The 18,197-nt window shown below is 46.8% G+C and overlaps 1 protein-coding gene and 2 pseudogenes across 1 annotated transcript in view; 1 reads left to right on the plus strand and 2 right to left on the minus strand.

Moving 5' to 3' along the window:
* LOC147884609 (Major facilitator superfamily protein) overlaps positions 1–18,197 on the plus strand; it is a 121,214-nt gene that overhangs the window by 48,576 nt on the left and 54,441 nt on the right. The window lies entirely within an intron of this gene.
* LOC147884610 (secreted RxLR effector protein 161-like) lies at positions 1,849–4,148 on the minus strand (annotated as a pseudogene).
* On the minus strand, positions 10,476–12,076 carry LOC147884611 (uncharacterized; annotated as a pseudogene).

An 18,197-nucleotide genomic window follows, 5' to 3' on the forward strand; every position in this document is an offset into this window, starting at 1 on the left:
GGATTGAGAGTACCCAAGAAGAAGGCTCACCCTCTTAAAACACCTGGGGCCCAGTAAGGGATAACCATGCGACCGAGCCCCAAGTCATGAAGAAAGGGGAAGTATGAAAAATGTTGAGTATCCGAGCAACTCCTTTCCAAACAATTCTCGCTTGATTGCAGTCCCAAAGGCAATGTCGCACTGACTCCTCTGCAAAATGACAGCGAGGGCAAGTGGAATCAGCCCCAAATCGTGATCTCCACAGGTTCACTGCAATCCCTCCATGAACAGAAAGCCAAAAGAAAAGAGTGATATATCTATTTCTAAGGGATTTCTAGAGCCTCTTCCAGAAATTTCTATGCAAATCTGCGGTGATGAAGAAGCTATCCCAATGGGGGGCTCTGGAGGGAATCCAACCTCTACTGCTCAACTGAAATCTTCTGGCATTACCAACTGTGAAACAAAAAAAGGGAATCCCCCTCTCTCGGTGCCCATGATCTATGCACTCCCACTCTCCTGGGTCCCACTGCAAGCATCTGATAGGTGCACCTCCATATAACCACAACCTCCAGGATCCGAGGGCCAAGAGCAGAGGGTCGGGGTCTAAGTACCACTGCAAGCGCGCTCCATGGTCCACAAAACCAGCAATCCTGACAGGCTGAAAGGCAACCTCTAGAAGAATATCATTCGTGGATCTAGAGAGTATACCTCCATCCCCAATGTCAAAGACTAGAGCATCTTTCCCGAGATCTCGAAGAGCGATCACCTATAGAGGAACTGCTGTCCTTGAAAAAGCTCCCATCCAAGTGGTGGAAGTAATAGGCATCTCAACTGTCCATTCCACCGGGATGGCTGCATCTATCTGGTGAATCCTGCGTGCTACCCCTCTGAGGTGACTCACGGACTGTCGCCTCTGATCCTCAGGTGGGCTGATAAAAGCCTTCCAAGTGCCTACTTTGTAGGCGGGGCCTCTCTCCCATCTAGACCACTGCATATAATGGGAAGTGCCCAGTGGTCTGCCATCAAGTATACTATCCAAGATCTATGCAGCTGTATTGGATGTGTTGGTCAGCCTGTTCGCGGAGATGAGAGGGCTCACAGTAGAGGGTTAGGCCGGTTTCAGGTGAGACCATGGGACTATGGATCACATACTCACACTCAGGAGTGTCACTGAGGAGGCCAGATCACGGAAGGAGAGGGTATATTATTGTTTTGTGGATTTCCGCAAAGCCTTTGACACAGTACCTCGAGCTCGTCTCATCACACGCCTACAGACACTGGGATTTGATCAGGAGATCATCTGGGTAGTCATGGCACTATCTGAGGCGGAGCTCGGACAGGCGCTGGTTGGACAGATGAGATCGTGAGTACCATAGGGGTCAAACAGGGTTGTTCCTTATCACTGACCCTGTTTGGCCTCTACATCGATGAGTTGAGATTTTCATGGGGCACTCGGAGGGACTGGTTGCTCACTTGCCAGGATCATCATCAGGATTCTTCTTTATGCAGATGACGTGGCACGCTTGTTGTCCACACCCAAGGGGCTCCAACGACACCTAGATCCATTTGTTGGTGCAGAGACGAGACACACGAGGAGAGAGCAAGCACAAAAAGCTCGAATGATTGATTGATTCAGAAGATGTGACTAAAGTCACATCATATACATGGATAAGGTTGTGCTTGCTAAGCACACCACCCTGCAGGTCACATGGAAGTGTGCCTACCAAGCTCGGGGGAAAAAACCTCCACTAGTTGGAGTAAAAAGTGCCCCGGGCCTACACCTAAGGTGTCACCCTACACTTCCAACACATAGGTGCTAACAAGCCCCCCTGGAGTGAAGTGGTGACAGTGTACAAGGCAAATGTGATATCAATCACCAAAAGGAAGTAAGTTCAAAAGCTTGCGAAAGCCTTCGAACTTCTCACGAGACAATGCTTTGGTGAATGTATATGCCACATTGTCATGTGTAGGCACATAGATCATGCTTATTTCTGAGGCAGACAATCTCTCTCTGACATAATGATAATGAACCTCAATATGCTTTGTGCGAGCATGGAAGACGGGATTCTTCGCAACTGCCAAAGCACTCTGACTGTCTGTAAAAATAGAGATCTATAGCACTTGTGACACAGCTTCTTACAGTCTCACAGCTAGTAGAGTGGTCATTGCAGCAGCCTGCGTTGACCTTAGTGCAGTTGAAAAACCGTTGGTAATCAATTGTCAAAGCGATGCGTGACTGCCTGTAGCAGCTGCGAGTGAAGTCATCAACAGCTTGCAAAGAAACTAATCTTCAGCAGCAGCACAACATGATTCAGCATCAAAGAGAGACAGATTTGATGCGGATATGACTGGGTGTCACCTTACATACCTGTGAACCAGATTTGAAGGATTTTACAGTGGCAACAACTCCAGATACGCATAGCCAATGCACTATATCTTGAAGCAGTTAATGCAGTCTTGACGGCAACAAATGAAGTATTTTGTTTACTGATTTAGCAGCCTGCAAGCACTTTTGCTACAGACATTGTTCATTATGCAAATAGAAATATTAAAATAAATAAATAAATATATGCTGTCATTTTCTCAGGATTATCTTTGAATTACGTTGGTGCGTGTGGTCATGCTTCTCGAAGTCTGTGCATAGTAAATCTGAGGTTAGGGGGATATTCTGAAGAAATAGCTAATAGATTCTCTGAAACTGAATCTGATTGCCGTCAGATCGTTCGTCATATAGCCTGTGATATATACTGAAAAAGGAAAGAGTGCTTACTTTGTTGTGCCTAGAGATAGATCAGATTTCAGATATATTTAACTCAACTTGACAAGCAAGATCCCTGGTTCCTCGGAGTTCTTCTTGTGAGTTTCTGTGAGGTTTTCCCCAAACGGTCCAACACTATATATTTGGTAATGGATGGAGATAGGGTTACAGGAGTGGCAGTCTGTAAGTGTGACCATTTCAAGGATATTGATCATTATCCATGCCCTCGGTGATTATACTTTTGAGACCGACAGAGTTGCCTATTGATTGTAAGTGACCCATAATTCTGCACATTTGCTCCATCTCCCTTTGTGAAATCAAAGCACCTATGATGAGAATAAGGGGCTTAAAGGCCACTCAGTCTCTTCGACATTATTTTCATTGATTGCTCAAGCTGCATCTTGCGCTATGCTTCTATCTCTCCAAAGGCTGAATTCTCAGGTGATGTTTTTATGGTCAACTGTACATAAGGCCACTCTTGTTTACCTGCATTCATTTTATTGAAGCAAAATAGTTGAGGTATCAATGGTGTTTGAGGAAGCAAGATTGTAGGCGTGCCGATGTTCACTCTCCGATTGTTTTGCATCTGAAGCAGCCATTGCAAGGACTTCTGGAGTGAAGATCTCGGAGAGTTAACAAAGGGATGTCTTTTGAGTTATGATACTAGTCACAAAGATGCTTTATTCAAACTAGAATGCACGGCAAAAGAGGTTTTATTCAAACTAGACTACTCTATTTGAATCCTTTTGAAAGTTAATACATTAGGAAAGAAGAGAATTCGGGGCCCTCTAAGAAATTCAGTATTTACCTATTTTTGTTGCACTCAAAATATGGGAAATGCCATAAAATACGGATACTTACTGCAAAAATGTCAGTCTAGTACTCGGGCTTCACATTAAATGTATATATAAGATCCTTGATTTTCTGTGCAGTACCAGACTCCTGTCTCATACCCAAATCAGCAAATAATCGCCCGAGCCAAACACACTCAACGGTGGTTGTGAAAGCTGCCCTGTACTCAGCTTCACAACTGGAAGTGGCCACGGAGGGTTGCTTCTTACTTAACCAAGAGATGCATGACTGCCCAAAGTAGAAGCAAAAACCTGAAGTGGACACTCTTGTGTCAAAGCATCCTGCCCAATCGGAGTCACAGAAAGCATGCAGCTGTGGATCAGCCCCCTTGGGAAAGAATAAACCAAGGTGCATAGTTACCGTGCAAATAGCGGAACACCCGCTTAACAGCCTGCCAATGCTTGGTTCCTGGGCAATGCATGAATCTGCTCAATAAGGAGACCCCAAACTGAATATCTGGCCGTGTATTGCATAAATAAATCAAACAGCCCACAGCCTGCTGGTACAATGTCTGAACAAAAGCATCCCCAAAATCTTCAATGCTGAGTTTCATCCCAGTCTCCACAGGAGTTGCAACTGGCTTGCAATCTTGGAAAGAGAACCGCTGAAGCAACTTCTGGATGTACTTAGTTTGTATCAGAACAATACCATCATCCCGCTGTATAAACTGAATGCCCAAATAAAAATGCAAAGGGCCCAGATCACTCATCTCAAATGAGGAATGTAATTGAAGGCTGCAATATTTTGCTCATTGGGGCCTGTGAGCAGCATGTCATCAACATATAAAACAAGGACCAAAAAAACATCCTGAGTCCTTCTAACATAGAGGGTACTCTCAGTTGGACTGTTGCTGAATCCCTGGGCAACCAAATATGTGTGTATCTTTTCATACCAAGCTCTAGGTGCCTGCTTAAGGCCATACAGAGCTTTGCGAAGCCTGCACACCAAGTGTTCCTGTCCATCTTGCACAAATCCATGAGGCTGTGTAACATAAACCTCCTCATGCAAGTCTCCATGTAGGAACGCTGTTTTGATGTCCAACTGATGTACTTGCCATCCATGATGGGCTGCCATGGCGATCATGGATCTGATAGTGGTCATGCGAGAGGTAGGGGCAAAGGTTTCATAAAAAACAATACCCTTTTGCTGAGCATACCCTTTCGCAACGAGTCTTGCTTTGAAGCGGTCTACTGAACCATCAGCCTTCCGCTTAAGCTTGTAGACCCACTTAGTACCAATGGCCTTTTTGCCTGGAGGCAATTCAGTTAAGTGCCATGTTTCATTTTGCATGATAGAATCATATTCTGAATGCATGGCTGCCATCCAATTACTGTCCTCTGCAACATCCTCAAATGTCAGAGGTTCTTCATCACTGCATGTGCTCTGAAAGGCATAATCAGTAAACAACCCAGATGCATGATGAGATTTTGCAAGAGTCCTCGCAGGTAAAGGAGTATGTAACCTGCTGTCCCGTAATGTTTCAATCAGCCACCTGGGCACCCGTTTGGATGACTGAATGGCTGTCCTTTCCTCATCAACTGCCTGGTCAATATTTGCCTCATCTATAGGCATATGTGGTTCAGCCACAATAGGCTGATTAGTTGCTGTACCGGCCTGCATAACAGCATGGGGAATCAAACTGGAATGTTCTGAAAATGAGGGACCTTCAGTTGTCATGGGCAGCATTTGTTCAAACACATCCCTGGAGTAGACATCAGGCTGTTTTTGACAGGACAGCAATGGTTGAGTGGAATCCTCAGCAAAAATGACATCTCTGCTTGTAATAATCCTCCTGCTGGATGGATGATACAGCCGATACGCTTTGCTTTCAACACTATACCCCACGAAAATGCATTTGAGAGCCTTATCATCAAGTTTAGTACGATGTTGCTGTGGCACATGTGCATAGGCCAAGCAACCAAATACTCTGAGATGAGCAACAGAAGGCTTCTTACCATGCCATGCCTCATACGGGGTGAGATTATGGAAGGCCTTTGTGGGACATCTGTTAAGTACATAATTTGCACACATGAGAGCTTCCATCCAGAACCTGTTGGGCAAACCTTTGCCTTTGAGCATACATCTACCCATCTCCATTTCCGACCTGTTTTTCCTTTCAGCGAGCCCATTTTGCTCTGGGGTGTATGGAGTGGTACACTGATGGATGATACCTCTCTCTGCAAGATATGCATGAAATTCCTTGGACATTTATTCTCCCCCTCTATCAGTGCGAAGTGTCCCCACTTTTTCTGAGGCACAATTCTCAACCTGAGTAATAAAATGTTTGAATTTTGTAAACACCTCTGACTTCTCCTTCAATGGGTAGAGCCACGTGAAACGAGAGAAATCATCAATGAAAGTGACAAAATATAGATATCCCCCAATAGATGGAGTCCTCATAGGACCACAAACATCACTGTGTATAAGCTGTAATCTACGGACAGCTCTGACAGTCCCATCTTTGGGAATCGGTGTGCGATGCATCTTCCCCAAGATACATCCCTCGCATACATGGCGAGTCGGAGTATGTATGTGTGGCATCTCGGACACCATTTCATGGCTGTGTAAACGCAGCAAACTTCTGAAATTGAGATGGCCAAATCGAGCATGCCATAATTCAGCATTTGCCAACTGTGATGGGGTGGTGGTGAATAAAGCATCATGCAAAGCACTCTCATAGTGATCAAGTCTGTAAAGACCGTGGCATAAAGTTCCAGAAGCCACAATTGTATCACCATCACTAATGTCATGTACGGTGCATCTGTCATCCAAAAACTTCACCATTCAGCCATCACGGGCAATGGCTGAAACTGAAAGCAAATTCTTTTTGATGCCAGGCACCCATAGCACATCTGAGAGTGTAAATGCACCACCATTTGCTGCGGTAAGTACAATCTTTCCCACTCCTTGCACATGATGGGAGGAGTTGTTGGCACATGTCACCGTGCCTCCATGAGAACCAGCTGCATAAGATGTAAACATGTAAAGGAGGGGGAACGGGGAAGGAGAAGAAGGCCACGGAGGGCAGGGTGAGAACGAGTGGAAAGGGGGGGAAGAGGGTAGAGTGAACTAGGTAGAGGAAGTGCACAGGAGAGGAGGAGCAGAAGTGATGTAGATTCGATGTCAAATCAATACGTACCTTACAAATCTTTTGGGGTTGACTTATATAGTCCCCCTCATTCCCCACAATTCCCTTCCTATTTTCCCACCTATTTCCCACATAAAACCCGTCCTTTTCCCACCTTCATTACAGCCATCCCTGCCCAAAGAATTTTGCCCTCAAAATTTCCATGAGGCTGCCTAAAATGGAAAATTACAGTAGAACCCGATCAGCTTTGTAGGAGATAGGGGTAGTCCTGCACAATGCTCTCGGGTTGCCAAGAATTCTCATCTTCAGATAAACCTTTCCATTTGATGAGGTATTCTATGTAAGCCTTGTTCCTGAGCACATGATCTCTGAAGCCTTTGATTTGCTCTGGCACATAAATGATGTGGCCCTCTTCATCCATAGGCGGTAACTGAGGAAGAACCTGGACATGCTGTCCTACATGTGGTTTCAGCAAGGATACATGGAAAACATTATGGATCCTGGAGGTCCTGGGTAGTTCCAACTGATATGCTACCTTCCCAACTCTGTGGATGATTTTGTAGGGACCATAATACCTGTGGGCAAGCTTTGTGTTGGTATTACCTTTCAGCGAGGCATATCGATTCTTATGGAGACGTAAATGCACATAATCCCCTTCTTTAAAAGATAAGTACCTCCTTTGTTCATCCGCATACTTCTTCTACTTGGCTTGGGCATCCTGCATATTCTTCTTAGCCAACTGCAGAAGGGCATCCATACTCTCCAAGTCATTTCTTGCTTGCTGATTTTTCACAGCCAAGTCTGCAACCCCAGAAGGCATTCCCACTTTGCATCCATACATTGCCTCGAATGGACTCATGCCAATAGAGAGGTGTTTGGTGCTGTTGTAACAAAATTTAGCCAATGCTAACCATTTGTCCCAAGACTTCTTTGTGTCATGACAGTAATGCCTTAAATATTCCTCCAACCATTTGTTCACCCTCTCTGATTGTCCATCCGTTTGGGGATGATAAGCAGTACTAGGCGCAAGGGAAGTACCAACTGCAGTGAATAACTCCTGCCAAAAGTGACCCATAAACTTAGCATCCCTGTCACTGACAATCTCTTGAGGAAAACCATGGTGCTTGAACACATTCTCAATGAATTGCCAGGCAACCTGTGAAGCGGAGTACCGAGTCCTAGTCGGTATGAAATGGGCCTGCTTGGTCATCCTGTCAACCACTACGAATATGCTATCCCAACCCTTATCTGTAGAAGGCAAGCCTGTAATGAAATCCATGGCAATGTGAGTCCATTTGCCTTCAGGAATGGGTAGTGGTTGCAGAAGGCCTGCGGGTAACCGGCTGTCCACTTTATTTTGTTGGCAGGGCAAACATTCACTGACATACTTAACCACATCTCGCCACAAGCCATCCCACATAAAGCTTTCTTTGACCTTCTCATATGTTTTGGTGATACCCGTATGCCCTGACATAGGAGATGAGTGCATTTCCTGTAAGACCAACAACCTGTACTTGGAGTCTGGTACAAGATAAATTCTATCCTTGCACCATAACAGTCCACTACGGAGCTGAAATCGAACATGTTCTTGGCTGGACGGACTCTGTAACTCCACAAAGATAGGGGCTGCATCAGAATTTTGCATGTATTCCTCCTGAATCCCAAGTATCCACTCCTGATGAAGCGTGGAAATGGCAGACAGTTTGCATGACCACATCCTGGACGAGGCATCAACAACCACATTCTCTTTCCCTTTTCTATACTCAATGTCAAAGTCATAGGACTGAACTGCAGCCAACCATCTCTTCTGCTTCATGGATAAATTAGGCTGCGTTAAAAAGTACTTGAGTGTCCTGTGATCCGTTTTGACCTTAATCTTGCTACCGTACAGGTAGTGGTGCCATTTTGCAAAAGCATGCAAGATTGCCAGCATCTCCTGATCGTAGACATGATAATTCATTTCCCTGGCATTAAACTTCCTGCTCTCAAAAGCAATCACCCCATGCTCCTGTCTTAGGACAGCCCCTAAACCTTTGCCACTGGCATCCGTCTCAACAATGAAAGACCGTGAGAAATCAGGGCACACCAATACAGGTGCATTACTAAGGGCATCCCTGAGATTCTCAAAACTGAGTTGTGCTGCTTCTGACCATTGGAAGGCATCCTTTTTCAGCAAATCAGTGAGGGGCAGCCCTTTTGGCAAAGTGTCTGATGAACCTCCTGTAAAAAGAAGCAAGACCCAAAAAACCCCTGAGCTGCATGGTATTATGTGGTTGCGGCCACTCCTTAATGCATTTCACCTTAGTTGGGTCTACCCTGATTCCATGCCTGCTTACAACATGTCCAAGATATTCAACCTCATCTGCCATAAATGTGCACTTGCTGGCCTTGGCATAAAGCTGATGCATCCTCAAGATTTCTAGCACTTGTCGGACATGGCCTATGTGTTCCTGTGCTTCCTTACTGTAAATGAGAATGTCATAAAAAAATACCAGCACACATTTGAAAAGAAGGGGGTGTAAAATCTTGTTCATGAGTGCCTGGAAGGTGGCTGGCGCATTAGTCAAACCAAAAGGCATCACCTTGAACTCATATAATCCTCTTTCTGTACGAAAGGCAGTCTTATGCTCATCACCCTCTTTCATCCTGATCTGATGGTAACCTGACCTCAAATCAATCTTCGTGAAATACTGAGCACCCTTGAGTTCATCCAGCAGGTCATCAATCCTGGGAATAGGAAACCTGTTCTTAATGGTGGTCTTATTCAAATCCCTGTAATCAATGCACATGCGGAAAGAGCCATCCTTCTTCTTCACCAGGAGTACTGGAGATGCAAATGGCGAGGTGCTATGAGCAATGAAGTTTTTCTCAAGCAAATCTCGCACTTGTGTTGCCACTTCTTCCCGTTCAACCTTAGAGAGTCGGTACGGGGCCTTGTTTATTGGTTTACTACCATGTTCCAGGACTATGGCATGATCAACATCTCTTTTTGGGGGCAACTGAGATGGCATATCAGCAAACACATCCCCAAATTCTAAGAGCAATTTCTGCATTTCACAATTATCCACCTGGGGAATGCCACCTTCCTGAGGTACAGAGACATTCAATGCATATATGGCACTTTCTTTCTTGAGCTCCCTAGCTAGCTGCCTTGCTGAAATGACCTGCAATTTCCGAGTTACCACGCCCTGCAATGTAACCGATCTACCCTTGTGGCAAAATTCAAGAGATAAGACATTCAAATCTATGCTGATTTTCCCCAATGATTGCAGCCAATCACACCCCAGGACAGCATCTATTGGCCCCATATCCAATGCCAGAAGATCACCTGCAAACTCATAGTCTTCAGAGAACTTGATCCTGGCATCCTGGCAACAATGTCTGCTGATCATATGCTGTCCATTAACTATCTCCACTTTTAGGCCATGGTCTATCTTAGTAGCAATCAATCCCACTCTTTGCAATGTCCTGCAATTAATGAAACTGTGAGTGCTACCACTGTCTACCAATACATGAACAGATCTGCCATTAATCATTCCTTTCAACCTGATTGTGTCAGCACTTTTGGCACCCATCAAGGCATGAAGTGAGATGGTATACAGCTTAGACTGGGCATCCCAATAAATCTGCTCATCATCCACAGGAACATTACCATTAGCATCACCTCTGACATGAAAAGGCATTGTAAGTTGATGCTCCACCCGAGAGAATGTTGGCTTACAGCCTTTCCTGCCACATGTAGGCTGAATATCAATCTCATGCAACACATGAGTGGCTTGCTCAATAGCCCCACCCGGGTCAAAGGGAAATGCAGTCCCCTTTGTGGCTGCTGTGTCAGGAGCTTCATCTGCATCATGAGCTCCTGTCAATTCCTCATGAGGGACATCATGGGGGTCTGCAACATCAGTGACTTCCTCATCATCTGAGAATTCAATTATCATGCTGAGTTTGGCTGAGCTGACATTCTTCATCTTGCACACATCTCGATGCTCAAATGTCCATTTCTCTCCACATCTAAAGCATAGATTAGCCTTTTTCCTACTGTCCATTATGGCCCTGGAGTGTTGTTTAACATCTGATTTGTCAGAACTTGCACTGGGTTTGACACCTGGCATTGCGTCCGTGGGCCGGTATGGCTTGGCATATGGCATTTTACTCCCTGTAACCGTTGGATGTCATGGAAAGGGGGCAACTGCTGATTTCCTATCAGCCCAATCAGCAAACTTTGACTTCCTGTCAGCCTCATTAACAGCACCATAAGAGCTACCTGACACAAGCTTGTACTTGCCCGCATATTTTGGCTCAAACACCTCAGCTAGCTGGGCTGCCCGCTCAATGGTTTGGGGATTATGAGCTCTCACATCAGCAGCCAGAGGGGAATTTAAGCCTTGAATAAAACGCAGCAGCTTCCCCTTCTCAGAAGTGTCTTGTACAAACAAGGAAAGTCTCCAAAAACGCTGCAAGTACTCCTGGACCGTACCCGTCTGAGATAGTGCATAAAACTCAGCAAGGTACTGCTCGAGGATTAGGGCCGAGACGAAAGTCGTGACCATAAGCTCCTTGAATTGTTTCCATGTGGTCGGCTTCTGAGGTGACTCTCTCATGTACCGCCACCATGTATGTGCATAATCCTGTAAATGCATACTAGCAAAAATGATCCTGTCCTCATCGTTCTTAGGGTAGAAGCGGAAATAATCTTCCAGCTTCGTGAGCCACTCCTCCAACTCATTGGGAGTGCGAGTGTCCCCTTTAAACTTGTGCGCAGAGAGCTTGTCTTTCACATCTTTGGCTGCATTATTCCTGAAGTGACCACCAGCATAACTAGCATCCTCACGCTTAAAGCTCACATATTGTGAAAAGGGCATTTCATCACGTACATCCTCAGGCAAGGCCCTGTATGAACATAAGGCATCTGAGAACATATCATCCATGTTTGCATGCTGCCCAATTCCAGCATCCTGCTGGATAGGAGAACCACTCCCCTGATGCAAAAAATGCGTCTGGCTGAAAGCATTACCTCCCTGATACACAGGCTGAGTCTGACTGAATGTGTTCACAGGAGGTGTCATCGAAGCATGCAATCCCTGCTGAGTTTGCCTACCAAAAACATCACGGTGAGTGGGTGGCATAGAGAAAGGCTGAGAAGAGGACTGGCCTCTCTCCCAACTGCCTCGAAAACCAACACCCAATCCAGGCATGCTCGCCGTTGGCGGAAATGTGCCAGTAGGCCGGCCCAAAATGGATGGCTCAGCCAATGAAATCTGCGAGCCAAATGGCGGCCTGGCATCAAACAATGAAGTGCTCGGCAGCACGGGCAAGGCATCACCCATATCAACATAATGCCCATGCTGGGGTGCATGCATAGAACCAGAATCATAAGTGCGACGGGCATCAGCCATAAACCCCTTGCGCGGGTCAGAAAAATCACCCTGGCTATCCGACTGATCCCCGTGCTGGGGTGCGGGCTGCTTGCCCTTATCATGCATAGTGATGGCAGTAGTGATCTGCTGCCCAATGTGCTGACCCATCTGGGTGATAGCTGTATCGTGCATAGCCATAGCAGTGGTGAGCTGCTGCCCAAACTGCTGACCCATCTGTTGAAAAGCCCCTTGAAGCATCGAGGCCAATGCATCTAGAAACTGTGTGTCAGTAGGCATAGCAGAAACTGGCTGTGAAGGAGATACACCCTCTGTAACTGGCATCTGCTCCTGCTGAGCAACATCATCACCATGCTGAGACGTCTCATCTAATCGGGGTGCACACTTGGGGGCCATGAGTGCGCGATGTAGTCGATGGAGAGGCTTGAAGAAAACTTGGTGAAGAGGATGGAGAGAATGCTCGAAATGAGCCAAAAAAAGTGGCTGAGAAGGGCCCAGAACAGGGCTGTAGAAGTGCCCTAAAAGAGGTTTTTTTTTTTTTTGGGGAAAGCCCTAGGACTGTCCTAGCCTAGCTAGGACTGCTAAGACTGTCCTAGCCTATCTAGGACCGTTAGGACTGTCCTAGCCTAACTAGGACTGTTAGGATTAGACTAACTAAACTAACCCACAACTAACGAGTTAATTACCACCCAGGTTAACTAACCTTAGTAACTTTAGGAAATAGATTAGAAAATTATTCTAAGGTATGAAAGCGGTGGTGGAAACGGTGGCCAGCGAGAGGCACGGGCGGTGGAAACGGTGGCGGAACAAAAACGGGTGGCTGTGGCGGAGGACTGGACGCACGACGGAGACGGAAACGCTGGGCACCACGGAGGCTGTATGGCTGTGGCGGAAATTGTCGTGGTTGTCTGCTGGCCCGTGTCAGCTTCTATGACGAAGCTATGCAATCGAGCCTATGTATGGAGCGGTGGCGAGGAGAAAAGAAAAACGAGCTTGAGTATGGAGCGGTGGCGAAGCGGTGGCGAGGAGAAAGCTGGAGTGACGGACGGCAGAGTCGGAGGCGCGACGGACGGCAGAGTTCCCTCTTCCCTTTTCTGCTTCAGCTTATCTCCTTCATGTTCATCAGCACCACGATAACCTGCATCTCTTCCCGCGAAGGAGAACCAGAAAAAAGACGGACATCGATTGGGTTACGATGTGACCCTGGCAGTATAAATGAAAATGACATCGAAGTATGCAGCACTTGAGATGTCTTCTCCCACAATAGGCCCGAGAACTGCTCTGATACCAATGTAAAGGAGGGGGAACGGGGAAGGAGAAGAAGGCCACAGAGGGCAGGGTGAGAATGAGTGGAAAGGGGGGGAAGAGGGTAGAGTGAACTAGGTAGAGGAAGTGCACAGGAGAGGAGGAGCAGAAGTGATGTAGATTCGATGTCAAATCAATACGTACCTTACAAATCTTTTGGGGTTGACTTATATAGTCCCCCTCATTCCCCACAATTCCCTTCCTATTTTCCCACCTATTTCCCACATAAAACCCGTCCTTTTCCCACCTTCATTACAAAACAAATCCTTCTGTGAGGTAATGTGCTTGCTAGCACCACTGTCAAAATACCATGCATTGGCATCACTCACAGATAGGCATGGAATGAATAGACAGATTGTAACTGCATAACACTGCAAAAGCCCATTCCTCATCATGGGAGGATGTATAAGTGTAATTTGCAGCCTCTTTGTTATCCGACTTGGGGACATTATCTGTCACTGCCATGCTGGCCCCTTTGCTCTTTTCCTTCTCAAGCCTCTTGCGACATTCATTAATGTAGTGTCCTGGCTTCCTGCAATAGTTGCACTTCCCCTTTTTCTTGGGTTTATCACCCTCTTTTTCATACTTGCCAGATGGCTGGCCTGCATCTTTCTTGGGCTTGCTGCCCCCCTGAAACGCAGCCTCACCTTTGCCTTTCTAGCTGGCAATAAAAGCCTGATCAGCCACACGCATCATGGTCCTATTATATCTGGACTGCTCCTCTTGCAAGAGTACAAAAACAAGCTCATCGAAGGTAATTGAATTGGGATTACCCTTCATCATAAGCCGCATAGTAGTGGACACATTCTGATACGTGTCGGGGATGGCCTGCAACACTGTAGAAACCAACGAGGCATCCGGAATAATCTCATCCACAGATGCTAATTGCTCCCATAAATCCTTTACCTTCGTGAGATAATCATCCATGGAATCACCATCAAGCATAGGAAGAGTCTCCAATTTCCTCTTCAAGTATGCCACACAGGCTTCATTCTTGACCTGGTACAACTTTGCCAAATTTTCCCAAGCTGCCCTTGCTGTTTTGCATGACCGGATGTGAGGAATAATGCTTCTTTTAACAGATAATGCAATCAAGGCATGTGCATTGGCATCTCGGCCATCCCATCAACTCTGCTCTGGAGTAGGTGATTGTGATTTCTCTGTAATCTGAGATGACTCACCCTCTGAACTAGGTGAAGGAGCATTTGTTGGTGCATGTGGACGCAACTGAGTGCCATCCACAATGCCCCAAAAACCTTTGGCCACAAGCACATGTCGCATCATGTACGACCAGAGAGGATAGTTGGTCCCATCCAATTTATCTTCTGTAGAGAGCAATCCAAAAACATCCCTTTCTGCCATTGCAATTGCACAGAATTTTCCCAAATTTCTTCAAGAAATTGTATTGCAAAACTGAAAGCCCCAAATTTCGAGCTTGAAATTGCAACCAGAAAGGGGCAATAGCACAGAAAGCCCCAAAATTTGCAATTTCAACAGAAAGCCCCAAATGTTTGGACTAAATCTGCAGATCTGTCTGCAAGATTGCAAGCAAAACCAAAAAGCCCCAAATTTCTGAAGTAGATTCTGCAATTTGATTGCAATGTCTGCAACAAACAAAATGCCCCAAATGTACTCACAAAAACTGAGCCAAACAATGGCTGTCTGCAAAATGTGCCTGCCAAAGATCACCTGCAGATGAAGGAAACCCTGTACGGATCTGCAGGTACAGATGTGCAAGTACGGATTTTTGCAGCTGGACTGTACGGTCGTACGAAAATACTTGTGCAGTACGGTCACTCAACACAGCGCAGGTACAGATGCTGGAACGGGCAGTGCAGGTAAGACTGATACAGTGCTGGGCGATGACGTAGGTACGACTGCAACAGGTACAGCAGGTACACGATGGTACGGACGGGATAGGCACGTACGTGCCTTCAGGCTGTACGGCGACGACTACTTGCGACGGCGCAGGTAAGGTTGCAGGTGCGACTGTACGGCGTTGCTGTACGGTCAGGTGCAGGTACCACATGTACGGCATGTACGAAATGGCGATGACGCAACAGGTACAGCAAGTGCAAGCAGGTACAGAACGTACGGCATCAACGTAGCTATGCAGGTTCTAGAGCAGCAGGTACGTACGGACTTGTACGGAACATACGGCACTGTACGGACAGCTTTGGATGACTTCGAGTTGTACGTACGGGATGTAGAAGCAGGAGCAGGAGCAGGGCTGGGTGCAAGAGCTCAACGTTGCTCTGATACCATTTGTTGGTACAGAGACGAGACACACGAGGAGAGAGCAAGCACAAAAAGCTCAAATGATTGATTGATTCAGAAGATGTGACTAAAGTCACATCATATACATGGATAAGGTTGTGCTTGCTAAGCACACCCTGCAGGTCACATGGAAGTGTGCCTGCCAAGCTCGGGGGAAAAAACCTCCACTAGTTGGAGTAAAAAGTGCCCCGGGCCTACACCTAAGGTGTCACCCTACACTCCCAACACATAGGTGCTAACACCATTGTAGGCTTTTTGTTTATCCCATGATTTGGAGGTCAACCTTGGCAAGACCAAGGTCATGATCTTTAACACCTCTCGAGCAAACATGCAACGGAAGCAGTTTACTTTTACTTTCGATGGTTCACCAATTGAGATTGTATCCTCATACACTTACTTGGGGGTCATCTTCTTCGGTCCGATCTTCACGATGAGACCAGTGATGCAGGCTAGACTGAGCAGAGGATACGCCTCACTGGCTCGGCTAGAGAGACAATGCTTCCACTCCCACTTCCAGGACCCTCGGACCAAGGCTCTTCTCTTCGACTCCTTGGTCCAACCAGCCGGTATGTATGGCAGCCCTTGTTGGAGACCTAACATGTCAGAGATAGAGTGGACACAGGTGGAGCGCCTGCAGATCCTCATGCTCTCATGGATGATCCGAGGGAAACTGTCTGTACCACATCACATCATTCAGGCTGAGTTTGGTGCTTCTCCACTCTAGCTAGATGCAACCTTTCAGACCATCACATATCTACACCGGGTTAGATCATATGGGGACTGCACATCAACAAGACAGAGGTTGCCATGGTTGGCTCTCGATTCCTCCATGAGGTTGGCAGCAAAGGGAGACGAGCGATGCTGGTATGCACGGACTCACAGATGGTTTGTGAGAGTAGGGTTCCACATCGATAGGATACCTCCTTTTCAGTATAGTTTAGATGCCCCTCGGGTACTCCCACCCACCATCCCGATCGGGCCACACACCAACCAGGTCATTCGAGAGGATCTCCTGCAGCTACACACCTTTAGGACCTGGTTGGAGCCAAGGGAGCTTCTAGTAGTGAAGCGGAGTTTCTACAGAGATTACTGTCTTCGTATTTCCTATTTCGGAGGAGGGATTCATCACATCACTAAGGTACACTGAGCTTCATATGCCTCACTCACTACGGATCTCCATCGGACAATTTCGGGTATCATCACACCGCCTCCGCATAGAGAGCGGTAGAGTAGAAGGGATTCCTAGGGAGCATCGCTTATGCATATTGCACGACTATTAGGAGGTTGAGTCGGAGGAGCATTTTATTTTCAGGTGCCCAGTGTACTACGAGATCCAAGGTCGCTACCACTGCCTCTTCAGAGACAGCTCCGGGCTCCTTTCCAAATTCCTCGCCTACCCAGATTAGAGATGTCTCACGGCCTTCATTCACGAGGGGGTCTGACACAGAGAGTACTTACTCAGGCGACGGGGCTTGGTCACATCATCAGGCACCTCTCAGAGCAGGATCACAGAGTTCTTTCCATCGAGTGACATTGATCGTCCAATCTCTAGCCGCAGACGTGAAAGAGACCTCGACCCAACAACCGCAGCACGACACACGAGACATTGAGGGAACACAGATCACTCTGGGGGACCTCCCAGCATTGTGTAGACCCGAGATACATCCCACGGGAGTCACGGTGGCTCTGGTCTTGCGTCGAGCCTTGTCTAGGAGACCGAGACGCACGGCACCCCTTGACGGGCGCCAACGTCCCATCACTGGCTATGCACCAGCCAGGGCGACATGACATACGGAGGATTCTGCTCTGCTCCAGTCCTTTTCTTTTCATTGTTACATCCAGATGTATTTGATTATGTATGATCTGACTTAGGATTTAGCACGGGTGATGATGCTCGTTTCAGTAGCTCCACCCTTACTGTGATTTGTATCAAGTTTTCTTTCAGTCTCACAAACCCATCGGTCTTCCGAAGACACTAATAAAATTTCTTTCTTTCTTTCTTTCTCATATAGGCCCGCAAGGCCTTTCGAAGACGTAAATATTCTCTCTCTCACTCTCTCTCGTTGTACCAGGTTTTTCACAGTCTCATAGACCGGTCTTCCGAAGACTCTAATAAATTCTCTCTCTCTCTCTCTCTCTCTCTGTGTCTCTCTCTCTCTCTCTCACAGACCCAAGCCAGAGAGCTAGAGACATGCCAAGCCCACAGGTGCACATAGGCACATATCACACAGGGGACCTCCCCTCCTTGTTCACCAGACCAGGGGACCAACCCACAGGAGTGATGGCAGCAATTGTTCATTACAGGGCTATAGCTAGGAGACCACAGTAGACCACATGTCTTGATAGTCGCCAACGACCTATAGCAGGTATATTCCACCATATCAGCTTCGTACATCAAGGCCCCTCTCCAAGAGTTGATGCCCCTACTTGTTCCTACTCCGAGAGCCCAGAGAGTTCTCACTATGTATCGATGCCATTATGTTCAAGACTTAGTACTCGCCATGGGTGTTGATGCCCACTTAGTGGCCCCACCCTCAGCTCATTGTATCAGTTTCTTCAT

This window comes from Dipteris shenzhenensis, chromosome 26 (genome assembly GCF_047967505.1).
Source record: "Dipteris shenzhenensis isolate YYH24624 ecotype China chromosome 26, Dip_SZ_1.0, whole genome shotgun sequence".
Classification (NCBI taxonomy): domain Eukaryota; kingdom Viridiplantae; phylum Streptophyta; class Polypodiopsida; order Gleicheniales; family Dipteridaceae; genus Dipteris; species Dipteris shenzhenensis.